The sequence below is a fragment of the Pseudophryne corroboree genome, chromosome 10 (assembly GCF_028390025.1).
Source record: "Pseudophryne corroboree isolate aPseCor3 chromosome 10, aPseCor3.hap2, whole genome shotgun sequence".
NCBI classification, from domain to species: Eukaryota; Metazoa; Chordata; class Amphibia; order Anura; family Myobatrachidae; genus Pseudophryne; species Pseudophryne corroboree.
In genome coordinates this window covers 159,346,667-159,364,732 of record NC_086453.1, presented here as the reverse complement: position 1 = coordinate 159,364,732, position 18,066 = coordinate 159,346,667, and positions in this window count along the sequence as shown.

The following is an 18,066-nucleotide window of genomic DNA, read 5'->3' as shown; positions in this document are numbered from 1 at the left end:
CCCGAATCCAAAACACACCCGAATCCGACAAAAAAAATTCGGTGAGGTTTTGCCAAAACGCGGTCGAACCCAAAACACGTCCGCGGAACCGAACCCAAAACCAAAACACAAAACCCGAAAAATTTCCGGCGCTCATCTCTAATTAATTGCACATTTATCCAGTGAGTTTCAGGTGTTGGATTTTCCTACGTTACCTAAGGTGTCTCAGCACCACACGGTCAGTACTGGCCAATCTCCAGTCATGTTCCAGCTGGTATGACTGGAGATACCCAGTGGGATTTAGCAATGACAGTACCAAATAGCTGCGTGTCCATGCAGAGGACTGTCAGTCAGTGATTATTTATTTAGACGTGTCCCATGTTTAGATCACTCACACTGGTAACGTAGGAAAATCCAACACCTGAAACTCACTGGATAAATGTGCAATTAATACATACACAGATACTATCACTTACCCAGTGTTTTTCAGTGTCATTACCAGCATTGCCCCTATAAATCCCAATAGTATTTGGGATAATTCATAACCACAGAGTTAATAGGGCAATACCTGTGTGAAATAATACCAAGGAGATATATATTCACAAGGCACTGGGCACTCCGCAGCCATTTCCGTGATTTAACATATCAGTCAATATAGCTCTTTGCACATACATTTTTCAATTGACGCAGGCTCAGCGGTCTGTGTGCCTGTAGCAGCCCATTGTACATATGGGATTCAGTGTCCTATCATCATGGCAATTGGGGAATAGGGTAGATTCCCTTATATTGAGTATATTGCCCCATTAAATATTTTTGAAAACAGTGAGCAGTCTGTATCTTACGTTACAATTTAGTCTCCTCAACACCGAACATCTGCAGTTAATGGTGACAGGTGACAGTAGCAGAATTTACGGAGGTCATTTTTGCCCTATATAATACAGTTCACCCAATTCATAGTGGGTTATCAAAGGATCGGCCCCCTCAAATCCAATTGGTTTTTTCTCTATTAGGGGTACATAACATATATCAAGTATACTAAATACATATTTAAAAATACCCCATTAGAGAGTCAGTGCAATCAAAGGAGCAGACACATTTTTAATTTTCACCATTTCTATATCTTAGAGCACATTCTTGGATCCTTTATCCAATTTTAACCTTATTTTTCGCACACCGTCCGAAATATCGGTCTTTTAATACATTACATCAATAAAAGTTACATTTTATTTCAGTTTTGTGCACCTAGCAGTACAACCCCATTTTCTTTTTGTTTATTAAGTGTTTCCCATGGTTGTCTTAGGTAGCACCCCCGACATGAGATTATAGGATTTTTCCAGACATTATAATCGGGGTCCTTCCCAGATATTTCTTTATGGCATTTTTAGAGTGCAGATTTTTCTCTGTTTCTTGTTGTCGGATTCCCTGCCTCTCACCAGGTTTCAGTTCGCTGCAGTGTTGAAACGTTGTTTATGTGTATTGGGGCTGAACAGCGCTGATTATGGAACGCATTAATTCTGCATAGGGGCTGCTACTTGCGCTGCAGCTAACGGTCTTTCAACAGCAGCCATACAAGATATGGGGCGTTGGAAGTCCGCGGCTTTTAAGTCCTATGTTCAGTTGAATAAGGTTTGATGTTGTGCCTGTTGCGCCAATGCAAAAACAATGTTTACCTGTCGGTTTGCGAATGGCTAGTATTCGGGAACTGAGGGTGCACAGATAATTTTTTTTTTTTCTCCGAGGGGGCCTAATTACAAATGGTTATTTCTCCAGGTCTATGGGATGTTTTTTAAGTTTTTCCCATCACTTGGGTTGCTATTTACAGTTTATTTAAGGTTTATTTGATGTTTCTCTTACGTCCTAGAGGATGCTGGGGTCCATATTAGTACCATGGGGTATAGACGGGTCCACCAGGAGCCATTGGCACTTTAAGAGTTTAATAGTGTGGGCTGGCTCCTCCCTCTATGCCCCTCCCACCAGACTCAGTTTAGAAAATGTGCCCGGAGGAGCCGGTCACAGCTAGTGGAGCTCTACAGAGCTTCTCTAGTAAAAGTTTTTTTTAGAGATTGTTATTTTACAGAGAGGCTGCTGGCAACAGCCTCCCTGCATCGAGGGACTGAGGGCGGGAGCAGTGTCCGCCCTGCGGGGTCTTGAGCCACTACCTCCGCTGACTGGACATTGAGCTCCAGAAGGGACAGATCGCTCCCCGCCACAGGGGAACGCTCACCCCGGCAGCAAGCCGCCACCCCCTCACAGAGCTGAAGTGTGGTGAGTTAGTCACTGTCCCCCCTTACAAGTGGGGCGGTCAGGGTGAAGAAGACGGCTTACGGGTGGGAGCACGGTATTAACCGCGCTCCCGGGTGGCTCAGCGGTACTGTGTTGCGGCGCTGTGAGGGGCGCCCTGAGCCAGCAAGGTACCCTACACTGACCATTTTCAGCCTGTCGGGGTCCGTGGATCTCAGCCAGCACAAATTTCCTCAGGCAGTATAATCTTCAAGAGCAGGAAGACAGCGCCATTGAAGGGGCGGAGCTTCTCCTCAGAGTGGACCCAGCAGCGTTCAGCGCCATTTTTCCTGCCTGCAATCACTACTAATGGATGTCCAGGTCCCTCCAGTGCAACTCCAGCTATCTGCACGGTACCAGGGGGTTGTAGAAGGGGGGGGCTGTATAATAGGCTGTGTCACCTATTAAGGGACACAGTCAGTGCTGGTTAGGGTCTTCCTATACTTCTAATAGCGCTGTATGTGGGTTGGCTCCAATCTCTGTGTCTCTCTGCCATTCTTTGGGGGAAACTCTGTCTAGTGAATACCCTGTGTGTTTGTGGGGTGTTTGGTGTGTGTGACAACATGTCTAGGGACACTGTTTCATATGCTGCAGATGATTTGTCTTCCCAGGAGGACTCCATACCGTAATCAGGATTGCACTGTTGTAGCGCAGACCCCAGCTAGAGAGCCAGAATGGTTAGTCTCTCTGAGGGCGACTATTTCTCAGATTTCTGACAGCGTTGCTAGGACTGAGCATGGCACTCAGATCCTACAATCCTCTATGGTTGTATGGTCTGATACTGCTTCCTCGGGGTCCCCTGCGGTACATTCTCAAAAACGTGCAGTTGCAATGCTTATGCAGGATGACACGGACACTGACTCTGACACCGCAGACGGTGACGGGGATGTGTCGAGGGGGACAGCCAGGGCCGGTTCTACCCCTTGTGGCGCCCAGTGCGAGAGTTACCACTGGCGCCCCCCCCCGTGGCAAAACAGTTAGTGTGCGGGGGCGTGGCTTCATAGGGGAGGGGCGTGGCCAGTTATGCTCACAGTAGCTGTGCCCCCCAGTTGATTTGCCCCTGTAGATATGCCCCCAGTAGTTGTGCCCCCTCTTTATTTGCTCCCAGTATTTGTGCCTCCTCTTTATTTGCCCCCAGTAGTTGTGCCCCCTCTTTATTTGCGCCTCCTCTTTATTTTGCCCCCAGTAGTTGTGCCCCCTCTTTATGTGCCCCCAGTATTTGTGCCTCCTCTTTATTTGCCCCCAGTTGTTGTGCCCCCTCTTTATTTGCCCCCTGTAGTTGTGCCCCCTCTTTATGTGCCCCCAGTATTTGTGCCTCCTCTTTATTTGCCCCCAGTTGTTGTGCCCCCTCTTTATTTGCCCCCTGTCGCTGTGCCCCCCCGCTTACAAACACACACACACACACACAAAATAATAAAAACAATACTTACCACTGCCCCGCTCCTGCTTCTTCTGCTGCTGCTGCTGCTCCGTCAGTCTGGCCGCCCGCTCCTCTCTATGGAAGAGACGTCAATGACGTCTCTCCCATAGCGCCGCACAGACACTAGAGGTCAATAACGACCTCTAGTGTCTGTGCCTGGAGCCGGCTGCAGCAGACGCCCACACAGCCCACGGCGTCTGCTGCAGCCGTGGAGCGGGGAGCGGAGTGCGGGCAGGCGGCGGTGCCTGCGGGGTGACTGCGGCCGCGCCCCCAGGCCGCAGCGCCCCGGGCAAAGGCACTGCTTGCCCGCACCAAGGACCGCTCCTGGGGACAGCATCACTTGCTAGGGGGGTACAGTTGATGATTGAAGCTGTGAGGGATATTTTACATATTTCTGACACAGCTCCTGAGCAGGTAGAGGAGGCCTTTTTTACAGATAATAAGAAGCCCTCCCTCACCTTCCCGGCATCCAAAGAATTAAACGCTATCTTTGAAAAAGCCTGGGAAACTCCGGAAAAGAAATTTCAGAACCCTAAGATAGAAAGAAATGGGAGTCCCTGCCAATAGTTGACGCCTCTGTCTCCAGGCTGTCCAAACAGGTGGTGTTGCCAGTCCCATTTACACGGCTTCCGGGGCTATATTACGGCCTACTATAGCCTGTACTTGGATTGGAAAAGCTATTGCCAGGTGGTCTATCACTCTGCAGGAGGAGTTGACATCGCTGGATAAAGGTGACGTTGATGTATTTTTACGCCATATTCAGGATTCTGCAGGGTTCCTGGTAGATTCCATGAAGGACCTGGGTTCCATGGCTGTGGGGATCTCCTCCATGCCCATCTTGAGGAGATCTGGCTGCGCCAATGGTCTGTGGACGCGGAATCCAGGAAGAGCGTGGAGGGGCTACCCTACACAGGTCAGGCTCTCTTTGGGAAGGCGCTGGATGCGAGGATTGCCACGGCTACCGCGGGTTAGTCTCCTTTTCTCCACTCAGCTGCACCGGCAACAAAGAAGCCTTTTACACCAGCCACGTCACAGTCCTTTCGGCCCGCGAGGCCTAGAAATAACAACCTTCTTCAGAGGTGGTCGTGCCAAAGGAAAGAGACCTGCTCCCGCAGGTTCCCAAACCCAGAAGCCCGCTTCTGATACCACTAAGTCCTCCGGATGACGGTGGACAGCTAGGCCTGGAGGAGGGTCAGGTGGGGGCAAGACTCCGGCAGTTCAGCCACGTCTGGGTGTCATCTGGCCTGGACGCCTGGGTACTGGATATAGTGTCCAGGGGGTACAGACTGGAGTTTCAAGTTCCCCCACCTCACCGTTTCTTCAAGTCATGCTTACCAGCTTTTCTGGCAGACAGAACAATTCTTCTGTAGGCCATCAGAAAATTGGTGGTGTCAGAGGTCATTTTTCCAGTTCCACCTCAGCAGTGGAACAAGTGTTATTATTCAAACCTTTTTGTGGTACCAATACCGGATGGTTCGGTATGGCCGATTCTAAACTTAAAGTCTTTGAACCCTTATCTCATGGAGTTCAAATTCAAGATGGAATCTCTTAGAGCTGTCATCTCAGGACTGTTGGAGGGGGAGTTCCTGGTGTCTCTAGACATCAAGGATGCTTACCTCCACATTCCCATTTGGTCGCCGCATCAGGCATATCTCAGGTTTGCACTGTTGGACGATCACTATCAGTTCCAGGCGCTGCCGTTTGGCCTCTCCACAGCACCAAGGATTTTCACCAAGGTGATGGTGGAGATGATGGTTCTCCTCTGCAAACAGGGGGTGAACATAATTACATATCTGGACGATCTCCTGATCAAGGCGTCATCCAGGGAGAGGTTGTTGCGATCCATCGCGCTCACGACACAGCTGCTCAGGAAGCACGGCTGGATCCTGAACCTTCTCATCTAGAGCCGACAAGGAGGCTGTCTTTCCTGGGAATGATCCTCGACACGGAAGTGCAGAGGGTATTTCTCCCAGTGGAAAAAGCATTTTTGATTCAAACAATGGTCCGGGATGTCTTAAAGTCTACCCGAGTATTGGTTCGTCAATGCATATGCCTTATGGGGAAGATCGTTGTCGCCTACGAGGCTCTGCAGTACGGCAGGTTTCATGCTCGACCTTTTCGGCTGGACCTCTTGGTCGGGCTCTCACCTACACATGCACAAGAGGATACGGCTGTCTCCGAAAGCCAGGATTTCACTCCTCTGGTGGCTACAACTTCCGCATCTTCTGGAAGGCCGAAGGTTTGGAATTCAGGACTGGATCCTTTTAACCACAGATGCAAGTCTAAGAGATTGGGGAGCAGTCGCTCTAGGGGAAACCTTTCAGGGAAGGTGGTCGAATCAAGAATCCGTTCTCCCAATAAACATCCTGGTGCTAAGGCCCGTGTACAATGCCCTTTTACAAGCGACACACCTTCTACAGGATCGGGCTGTTCAGGTGCAGTCGGACAACGTGACCACAGTGGCCTACATAAACTGGCTAGGCGGAACGAAGAGCAGGGCTGCCATGTCAGAGGTGTAAAAAATCCTCCTTGGGCAGAAAGGCACACGGTGGCAATGTCAGCAATCTTCATTCCAGGAGTAGACAACTGGGAAGCAAACCTCCTCAGCAGACACGATCTCCATCCAGGAGAGTGGGGCCTCCATCAGGAGATGTTCGAGGAGGTAACCGGTTGGTGGGGGGTTCCTCACATAGACATGATGGCCTCCCACCGCAACAAGAAGCTGCGGAGGTACTGTTCCAGGTCGAGAGACCCACAGGCAGTGGCAGTGGATGCATTGGTAACACCGTGGGTGTTCCCGTCAGAGTATGTGTTCCCTCCACTTCCTCTGATACCAAATGTTCTTCAACTAATAAGAAGAACAAAGGTTCTGGCAATCCTCATTGCTCCGGACTGGCCAAAGAGGGCTTGGTACGCGAATCTACTGGATCATCTGGAAGATCCAAGGCCGTTGCCTCTTCGAGAGGATCTGCTACTGCAGGGGCCGTTCGCTTATCAAGACTTACCACGGCTACGTTTGACGGCAGGGCGGTTGAACGCCAGATCTTAGCTCGGAAGGGTATCCCGAGTGAAGTCATTCCTACTCTGATACAGGCTAGGAAGGGGGTAACATCTAAACATTACCATCGCATTTGGAAAAAATGTGTTTATTAGTGTGAGTCCAAGAAATTTCCTGCGGTGGAGTTTCAACTTGGACGTTTTCTCCTTTTCCTGCAAGCAGGGGTGGATATGGGACTGAGATTGGGCTCCATCAAGGTCCAGATCTCTGCTTTGTCCATCTTTTTCCAAAAAACAATTGTCTGTCCTCCCTGAGGTTCAGACCTTTTTGCACATCCAGCCTCCCTTTGTGGCACCCTGGGATCTTGATGTGGTGTTACAGTTCCTGCAATCTGCTTGGTTTGAGCCTCTGCAGGAGGCTAATCTCAAGTTTCTCACGTAAAAGGCGGTCACTTTGTTGGCCTTGGCTTCTGCACGATGCGTGTTGGAATTGGGGGCTTTATCTTGTTAAAGCCCCTATCTGATCTTCCATGAAGACAGGGCGGAACTTAGGACTTGTCCACAGTTCCTGCCTAAGGTTGTATCGGCTTTCCATATCAACCAACCTATTGTAGTGCCAGTGGCTACTGACTCCTCAATTGCTTAAAAGGCCTTGGATGTAGTGAGGACATTGAAGATTTATGTGCAGAGGACGGCTCGTCATAGAAAAAGTGACTCTCTATTTGTCCTCTATGATCCCAAGAAAATTGGGTGTCCTGCTTCTAAGCAGTCGATTTCACGCTGGAACAGATTCACTATCCAGCATGCTTATTCCTCGGCATGATTGCGGTGTCCAAAATCTGTAAAGGCCCACTCTACTCGTAAAGCGGGCTCTTCCTGGGTGGCTGCGCGGGGGATCTCGGCTGTACAACTCTGCCGAGCAGCTACTTGGTCTGGGTCGAACACGTTTTCCAAGTTTTACAAGTTCGACACTTTGGCCTCTGATGACCTCAAGTTTGGTCAAGCAGTGTTGCAGGAGCCTACGCGCTCTCCCTCCCGTACTGGGAGCTTTTGTATATCTCCATGGTACTAATATGGACCCCAGCATCCTCTAGGACGTAAGAGAAAAAAGGATTTTGGTTACCTACCGGTAAATCCTTTTCTCGTAGTCCGTTGAGGATGCTGGGCGCCCGCCCAGTGCTGCGTTTTCCTGCATTGGTTTTATAGTTCAGTACTGCCTGGTTCCTAGGTAAGTTCTGCGTTATTTACTGTTCAGCTGTTGCTGAGTTGTTTCGGCATGTTAGCCGGATTTGACTGTTGTGTGAGCTGGTATGAATCTCGACACTATCTGTGTAATTTCTTCTCTCGAAGTATGTCATCTCCTCGGGCACAGTTTCTGGACTGAGTCTGGTGGGAGGGGCATAGAGGCAGGAGCCAGCCCACACTATTAAACTCTTAAAGTGCCAGTGGCTCCTGGTGGACCCGTCTATACCCCATGGTACTAATATGGACCCCAGCATCCTCTACGAACTACTAGAAAAGGATTTACCAGTAGGTAACCAAAATCCTATTATTTGTCTTCTGCACACACTTTTGAGTTATCTGACTATTAGGTTATATTTCTGTTACAGCTCCCAACGGTCCCTGTGAACAGGTCTGGGTGGTAGGCCACTCTTATGTGTTTTGGGCTGAGCGGCACCCTGTTGGTAGATGAGCATCTGAGTTGTTGGGCGGGGCCTTAAATGGGCTGTATTTTTGGATCTAGTGTTCCAAAGGGAAGAACAGCGGAGATGGCCTGACTGGTTAGTCATTAACCTGGGTGGTAACAATATTGGCCAAGTTGAGGGGATTATTTGATATTGACAGTCAAGTCGGATTTGGAATTGCTATGGCTTCGCTGGCCTGAAGTCCATTTGGTTTGGTCGGCTATTATACCCAGGTTTGTATGGAGAGGTTCCTATGCTGTGGTTGCCCTGGACAGGGCACGGAAGAAGATAAATTTTGAGGTGTCAAAATTTGTAGTGTCTTCTGGTAGTGTTGCTATTAGGCACACATTGTTGGTGCTTCAGAGTGCCCACTATTTCAGGAAGGAAGGGGTGCATCTTTCCCCATTGGGTTTTGGTGTGTTCCTTAAGAGTATATTTTCCTTCTTGGAGTAAGGTTGTTATGGTTAGATTTAGTCTAGTTCTTTGGATGGCAGGCAGCGGTTCGTGAAACTGGTGGTGGTTGGGAAGGCGCTATGTAGCAAAAGTGGTCACTGTGGGGCACTTACCGCTTTGATGGACGGCCGGTGTTGTCCTGCCCCTGAGGGGGGACAATGGGCGTTGCCACTAGGAGGTCTGTACTGTGCCAATAAGGGGTGGTGAGTCCTTCACAGCGCAGGTTATGCTTATATATCGTTAGGGTGTGTTAGTCGCCGCCATTACAGTTGGGGGCATTTCAGTCGCCACCAAAATGTAATATATACAGGTTGAGTATCCCATATCCAAATATTCCGAAATACGGACTTTTTTGAATGAGAGTGAGATAGTGAAACCTTTGTTTTTTGATGACTCAATGTACACAAACTTTGTTTAATACACAAGGTTATTAAAAATATTGTATTAAATGACCTTTAGGCTGTGTGTATAAGGTGTATATGAAACATAAATGAATTGTCTGAATGTAGACACACTTTGTTTAATGCACAAAGTTATAAAAAATATTGGCTAAAATTGCCTTCAGGCTGTGTGTATAAGGTGTATATGTAACATAAATGCATTCTGTGCTTAGATTTAGGTCCCATCACCATGATATCTCATTATGGTATGCAATTATTCCAAAATACGGAAAAATCCGATATCCAAAATACGTCTGGTCCCAAGCATTTTGGATAAGGGATACTCAACCTGTATTTGACTGGAGCTGACCATTGTGGCGTCTTCCTTGCCATCCCTATGTTTAGGGTCATCCAATTAATAAATACAATGACCTTTTAAATCTATGCAGTTGGTGTCCGTGTCATTATTTTTAGTTGATAAACTAGCTTAAGTATATTGTTAATGTTAGAGCAATCACAATAAATGATAGATGCCTTAAAATGGGAGAGAGCTGAATAGGCCTGAAATACATCTAAGAATCTTTGATTTTTGTGATTGGTGAGTTTAGGCTATGTTGCTAGGCAGATAAACGGTATTAGGCTGTTTATTATTGGTTTAGGCTTGGCCTATCAGTAGTAGAGGGTAGGAGGGTTTTAGTAGCCTTTATAGGGAGGAGTTTGAGGGATTGTAGTCCTCTTGTCGGTTTGGAAGCCCACCCACCCTTCCGAATTTTTTATTTTTGTTCTTGTTCTACAATTCTAATACTCATTCAATCTGAATTCATTCAATTTAATTCAGAGGGAAGGCACTACGGCCAGCGGTCATATGTAGCATAAGTGGTCGCTGTGGGGCACTTACCCCTTTGATGGATGGCCAGTGTTGTCCTGCTCCTGAGGGGGGACAATAGGTGTTCCCACTAGGAGGTCCATACCATGCCAGTAAGGGGTGGTGAGTCCTTCACAGCGCAGGTTATGCTTATATATAGTTAGGGCGTTTCAGTCGCCGCCATTACAGTTGGGGGTGTTTCAGTCGCCGCATGCAGTTGGTGTCCGTGTCGTTATTTTTAGTTGATAAGCTAGCTTATGTAATAAGTTGATAATAGTTGATAAGCTCGCTGGGCAACGACAAGAAGAACGAAGAAAGCGATCACTGCCGCGATCACAAGAAGATTGACAGCAGGAAGGCGTTCCGGGGCGGCAACTCACCGTTTTCTGGGAGTGGTGAGTCCAACGCAGACGTGTCCAGGCGTTTGCAGGGTGGGTATCTGACATCAATTCCGGGACCGGATAGGCTGAAGACATCGCAGCGGGTGAGTAACTTGAAAGCTACTCAAACTGCACAAAATGTTTTTGCATAGCACAGCTGCACAAGCGTTCGCAGCCTTGCTATGCAAACAAGCCCTCCCCCATAGGCGGTGTCTACTTGATCACACGGGCAGCAAAAAGTTGCTACGTGCGATCAACTCGGAATGACCCCCTATGTCCAGTGGTACTGCCGTATAAATCCAGTGATCCTGCCGTATAATTCCAGTGGTACTGGCGTATAAGTCCAGTTCAGTGATACTGCGGTATTTGTCCAGTGATACTGCTGTATATGTCCATTGATACTGCCGTATAAATCCAGTGATCCTGCCATATAATTCCAGTGATCCTGCCGTATATGCCCAGTGGTACTGCCATATAATTCCAGTGATACTGCCGTATATATATATATATATATATATATATACACACACAGTATATATGTATATATATATAAGACCAAACACAAGCCGCACTCTCCACTATCAGGAGCGAAGAAGCCAGAATGGCCGCCGTAGCAGGATAAGGGGGAGGGGTGCCAGGCAGCCCACAGGACAGCCACGTGAATCCTAGGAGGAGGGGGGGAGGTGGCCAACAGGCAGGTTTACCCAGCCTCGCTCCTTTGTCCGGCACCTGGCCGGTCCGTCCAACTGAACCAGGGGTTAGCAGGGCTGTTTGTAGGGGAGGGGGCAGCCAATGTTAAAAGCAGGCTGCAGGAGGAGAGAGGGTCCTTTTACCTCCACGTGCAGCCAAGACAGGCTGCACGTCCTGTCCTCATTCCTGGTTAACTTTAGAGGGGCCCACCTGAAAGGGAGCAGCCTGGGGATTTCTTTGCAGAGCAGCACCCTTTCCAAAGATAAGTATCATGTATTTTAATTCTGTGTGCCTAATTTCTGCTATCATTCTTCTCTTAATCCTTTGCTAATTTCCCATTCACCGTGACCTCTGGCTATATTTCTTTTCATGCTGTGTTGCATTTTTCCCCCAAGGCCACCTCGTGGCCCCCCTCCCTCCTCCTCAGTGTTTTGCTTTCTATAGTAGGCGTTTAGCAGCAAGCATGAATGGTAGTTCAGCACTGCCCACTGATACAGTGTGAAGCTAATGCATTAACTGTAAGGATCGTAGTTACTGCTGGATATGCTATCCCATACCCTCCAACTGTACCTTTTTAATAGGTACAGTACCTTTTTTTCATGGTCTGTACCGATTTTTGGCTCTCCAAACTTCCATTGAAAGTATAGGAAAAGAGGCGTGGACACGCCCCTTCACCCGCAGCCACGCCCTTTTCGGATTTGTACCGATTTTTCAGTGTAAAATGTTGGAGGGTATGCTATCCTGTAAATAAGATATATAAAAGCTTGATCAAATAATCACTCCATCCTTACGCACTGTATTGAGGATTTACTGTACCAAGCACATCAAGTCCAGTTGGAGAAAGAGAGCTAAATATTATTACAATTATTATTACTGTTCAATGCAGTCAGGCACAAAAGCGTTCAATGCTTACAGGGGCGAAGGGGGCAGCAATGGCGCCGCAGTGGGATAAGGAGGAGGGGTGCCGGGTGGCCCGAAGGGGGAGGGGGGGTTGGCCACAGGGCGGTGGGACCCCCTTCCCTTTTCATCACCTGCAGGGAGCCCTGGGCCAGTAAAAGGTGTGGCCCAGAGGCGGGGGGGGGGGGGGGGGTGAGGAGGGAGAGGCAGATAAAAGCAGCAGCTGGGGGGGAGGGAGTTAATAGCTCCATTTTCCCCACATAGGAAAGGAAGTACCTGTGTCTGTCCGGTGGCTGCTGCACTTCCAGAGATCCAGGCATGGCATCCACAGTGACCGGAGGCAGGTCACCCTCACAGCAAGGAGCAAGGGTCGGGCAGCGCTTGGCAGAGCGGCCAGAGAGGAGAAGGGAGCTTTCAGCACAATACAGGGGCCGGGAGGTCAGCATTTCCGGCCAGCAGCTGCAAGGCCCATCCGTCCGTCCCTCTCCAGAGAGGCAGCACAGGAGCAGTGAAAATGGTGCTGGGGCGCCATCTGGTGGCCGGAGGCCACATAAGAAGAAACAAACAGGAGAAAAAAGAAAAAAGGCAGGAAAAGCACCTGCTAGATCCAGAAGGCAGCAGCGACCAGCAGCCCGGCAAAAGGAGCAAGGGCAAGAGGGGGGTGAGTACCAGCCGGGGCAAGAAGGCATAGGAGCAAGGGGGAATGGGGCAGCCATTTTAGGCCCAAGGGGGGAGGGGCAGAGCGGCTATGGCCCACTACAGTCCAGGGGAACCCCTATTAACGTTGCAGCACTGTGGTTGCAGAATACCCCAACACGGGTTCACTACGGCTGGCCGGCGGTCGGGCTCCCGGCGACCAGCATACCGGCGCCGGGAGCCCGACCGCCGGCTTACCGACAGTGTGGCGAGCGCAAATGAGCCCCTTGCGGGCTCGCTGCGCTCGCCACGCTACGGGCACGGTGGCGCGCTACGCGCGCCACACTATTTGATTCTCCCTCTATGGGGGTCGTGGACCCCCACGAGGGAAAAAAAGTGTCGGTATGCCGGCTGTCGGGCTCCCGGCACCGGTATACTGAGCGCCGGGAGCCCGACCGCCGGTATACAGAAGACCACCCCCCCAACACAGGCTAGGAACGTAGGAGCAGCATGCCAGGAAGGGGGAGTTATTCTCGCCAACACAGCCAGCGGGTCAGGGTCACCAGAAGTGAGGGGGAGATGGGTATTCCTGGCAGAGACACAGCAATATAATAGCCCGGCTAGGCAGCCAGAGGGCACTCCTAGGCAAGGGGGTAACTGGGGACAGGGCCCAGGGAGCGCACAGGACAGGGACATTACACAGGGGTTGCGAAACCAGCTTGCCCGCTCCCCTGTGTTTACATCCCCGCCCAGGAGAATGTACCAGCAGACACCAACGCCAGTCACAGGACAGAGCAAGGGCCACGAAATGCCGCAAGCAAGCAATCGGGAGCAAGGAGCCACATCGCAAGATTTCACATCGCAATCGCAAAGGTTCACATCACAAGCGCAAAATTTCACATCGCAATCGCAAGATTTCGCATCACAATCTCAAGATTCCACATCACAACCACAAGCGAGAATCCAAGACAATTACAGCAGTTACAGAGACAGTGCGGTCCTCGCCATGCCCAGTGGCCCGTCAGTGCCGCATCTTGCCGCGGCAAGAGCGGTGGAGAAGAATACAGCGGAGGCCGGTGCCGTGACCAGCCCGGCCAGAGAAGACGTCTCCACAGCATCACTCAGGAACAGTGAGATGAACCATGTGTTTAATATGCAGAATGTGAATGTTATGCCGTTGTATAATAGCAATACACAAAGTGTGAGGGAAGGTACTGAAAAGGGGCAGAGGCAGGGGCTGCACCAAAACTGCGCGAGCAGCGCAAATTGCGGGGGGCCACCTTAAATGAGGTAGCGAACACAATGGGAGGGTAACAGTGCCGCAGATAATCAGGCGGGCAAGCGGGGCAATAGCAGCGCGTCCGAGTCAGACGACGACGAGTCATGCAAGGTATTGAAAGAGCAACTGCGGTTGGCCAGGGCCAATCACAAGAAGAAGAAGTTGTCAGCCCCAGGGGCAGATACAGCGTGGAGTAAGCTAGGTCAGACCGGAGCAGCTAAGCCAGTTTTCTTACAGCAGGGAGGCACATTGGATCACGAGCTAGGCGCATTGGCATGGTATTTGCCTAAAGAAATTAAGAAGGAAATTGTGAAGGGGGATTTCATCGACATATGCTCCCTTACAGAGGAAGGTCTCAGGGACAAGGAGGGGAAGCGGGAAGGGAATAGGGCGGGGGGAATCCTACAAGACAATTGACAATTGGATGACTGGGATGTTCGCATACTCTGGTTGCTACGTAGAAGCTTACCCAAATATGGCAATGAACATGATGAAATACATCAATCTTGTTTATTCAGTGTACAAGGATTATGGGGGAACTGCGTGGCGCAGATACGACGAGTCCTTCTGGTTAAGAGCGCAAGGGCAGCAACCCATCAAGTTTGGGACAAAGGATATCGAGCTGTGGCTCAAGGCGCAGGCAAGAGGGGCTAGCGATAAAGAAGCAACAGCGCAAAGGCAGGGGACAGGGAGGCCTGGCACGCATAGACAAGATATGCTCAAATGCTACGCCTTCAATGACACCCGGTGCACACGGGCGTTCTGCAAATTCAAGCACGCATGCACGCTAGAGATGAGCGGGTTCGGTTCCTCGGAATCCGAACCCGCCCGAACTTCATGTTTTTTTTCACGGGTCCGAGCGACTCGGATCTTCCCGCCTTGCTCGGTTAACCCGAGCGCGCCCGAACGTCATCATGACGCTGTCGGATTCTCGCGAGGCTCGGATTCTATCGCGAGACTCGGATTCTATATAAGGAGCCGCGCGTCGTCGCCATTTTCACTCGTGCATTGAGATTGATAGGGAGAGGACGTGTCTGGCGTCCTCTCCATTAGAATAGAGATAGATTAGATAGAGAGAGAGAGATTGTGCAGAGTCGCAGACAGAGTTAGTTTACCACAGTCAGTGACCAGTGCAGTTGCTAGTTAACTTTTATTTAATATAATATATCCGTTCACTTCTCTCTGCTATATCCGTTCTCTGCCTGAAAAAAAAAACGATACACAGCACAGTCAGTCACACAGTGTGACTCAGTCTGTGTGCACTCAGCTCAGCCCAGTGTGCTGCACAGTCATCAATGTATAAATTAAAAGCTTATAATTAATTGTGGGGGAGACTGGGGAGCACTGCAGGTTGTTAGCAGGAGCCAGGAGTACAATTATATTAATTAACAGTGCACACTTTTGCTGCAGGAGTGGTGACCAGTGCCTGACCACCAGTATAGTATTGTTGTATACTACTAATATCTCTTTAAATATCAACCAGTCTATATTAGCAGCAGACACAGTACAGTGCGGTAGTTCACGGCTGTGGCTACCTCTGTGTCGGCACACGGCAGGCAGTCCGTCCGACCAGAATTGTATTATTTATTATTATATACCTACCACCTAACCGTGGTTTTTTTTTCATTCTTTATACCGTCATAGTGTCATCCTAATTGTTACGAGTATACTACTATCTCTTTATCAACCAGTGTACAGTGCGGTAGTTCACGGCTGTGGCTACCTCTGTGTCGGCACACGGCAGGCAGTCCGTCCGACCAGAATTGTATTATTTATTATTATATACCTACCACCTAACCGTGGTTTTTTTTTCATTCTTTATACCGTCATAGTGTCATCCTAATTGTTACGAGTATACTACTATCTCTTTATCAACCAGTGTACAGTGCGGTAGTTCACGGCTGTGGCTACCTCTGTGTCGGCACACGGCAGGCAGTCCGTCCGACCAGAATTGTATTATTTATTATTATATACCTACCACCTAACCGTGGTTTTTTTTTTCATTCTTTATACCGTCATAGTGTCATCCTAATTGTTACGAGTATACTACTATCTCTTTATCAACCAGTGTACAGTGCGGTAGTTCACGGCTGTGGCTACCTCTGTGTCGGCACACGGCAGGCAGTCCGTCCGACCAGAATTGTATTATTTATTATTATATACCTACCACCTAACCGTGGTTTTTTTTTCATTCTTTATACCGTCATAGTGTCATCCTAATTGTTACGAGTATACTACTATCTCTTTATCAACCAGTGTACAGTGCGGTAGTTCACGGCTGTGGCTACCTCTGTGTCGGCAGTCGGCAGGCAGTCCGTCCATCCATAATTGTATTATTATTATAATATATACCACCTAACCGTGGTTTTTTTATACCACCTAACCGTGGCAGTCCGTCCATAATTGTATACTAGTATCCAATCCATCCATCTCCATTGTTTACCTGAGGTGCCTTTTAGTTCTGCCTATAAAATATGGAGAACAAAAAAGTTGAGGTTCCAAAATTAGGGAAAGATCAAGATCCACTTCCACCTCGTGCTGAAGCTGCTGCCACTAGTCATGGCCGAGACGATGAAATGCCAGCAACGTCGTCTGCCAAGGCCGATGCCCAATGTCATAGTACAGAGCATGTCAAATCCAAAACACCAAATATCAGAAAAAAAAGGACTCCAAAACCTAAAATAAAATTGTCGGAGGAGAAGCGTAAACTTGCCAATATGCCATTTACCACACGGAGTGGCAAGGAACGGCTGAGGCCCTGGCCTATGTTCATGGCTAGTGGTTCAGCTTCACATGAGGATGGAAGCACTCAGCCTCTCGCTAGAAAACTGAAAAGACTCAAGCTGGCAAAAGCACCGCAAAGAACTGTGCGTTCTTTGAAATCCCAAATCCACAAGGAGAGTCCAATTGTGTCGTTTGCGATGCCTGACCTTCCCAACACTGGACGTGAAGAGCATGCGCCTTCCACTATTTGCATGCCCCCTGCAAGTGCTGGAAGGAGCACCCGCAGTCCAGTTCCTGATAGTCAGATTGAAGATGTCAGTGTTGAAGTACACCAGGATGAGGAGGATATGGGTGTTGCTGGCGCTGGGGAGGAAATTGACCAGGAGGATTCTGATGGTGAGGTGGTTTGTTTAAGTCAGGCACCCGGGGAGACACCTGTTGTCCGTGGGAGGAATATGGCCGTTGACATGCCAGGTGAAAATACCAAAAAAATCAGCTCTTCGGTGTGGAGGTATTTCACCACAAATGCGGACAACAGGTGTCAAGCCGTGTGTTCCCTTTGTCAAGCTGTAATAAGTAGGGGTAAGGACGTTAACCACCTCGGAACATCCTCCCTTATACGTCACCTGCAGCGCATTCATAATAAGTCAGTGACAAGTTCAAAAACTTTGGGTGACAGCGGAAGCAGTCCACTGACCAGTAAATCCCTTCCTCTTGTAACCAAGCTCACGCAAACCACCCCACCAACTCCCTCAGTGTCAATTTCCTCCTTCCCCAGGAATGCCAATAGTCCTGCAGGCCATGTCACTGGCAAGTCTGACGAGTCCTCTCCTGCCTGGGATTCCTCCGATGCATCCTTGCGTGTAACGCCTACTGCTGCTGGCGCTGCTGTTGTTGCCGCTGGGAGTCGATGGTCATCCCAGAGGGGAAGTCGTAAGCCCACTTGTACTACTTCCAGTAAGCAATTGACTGTTCAACAGTCCTTTGCGAGGAAGATGAAATATCACAGCAGTCATCCTACTGCAAAGCGGATAACTGAGGCCTTGGCATCCTGGGTGGTGAGAAACGTGGTTCCGGTATCCATCATTACTGCAGAGCCAACTAGAGACTTGTTGGAGGTACTGTGTCCCCGGTACCAAATACCATCTAGGTTCCATTTCTCTAGGCAGGCGATACCGAAAATGTACACAGACCTCAGAAAAAGAGTCACCAGTGTCCTAAAAAATGCAGCTGTACCCAATGTCCACTTAACCACGGACATGTGGACAAGTGGAGCAGGGCAGGGTCAGGACTATATGACTGTGACAGCCCACTGGGTAGATGTATGGACTCCCGCCGCAAGAACAGCAGCGGCGGCACCAGTAGCAGCATCTCGCAAACGCCAACTCTTTCCTAGGCAGG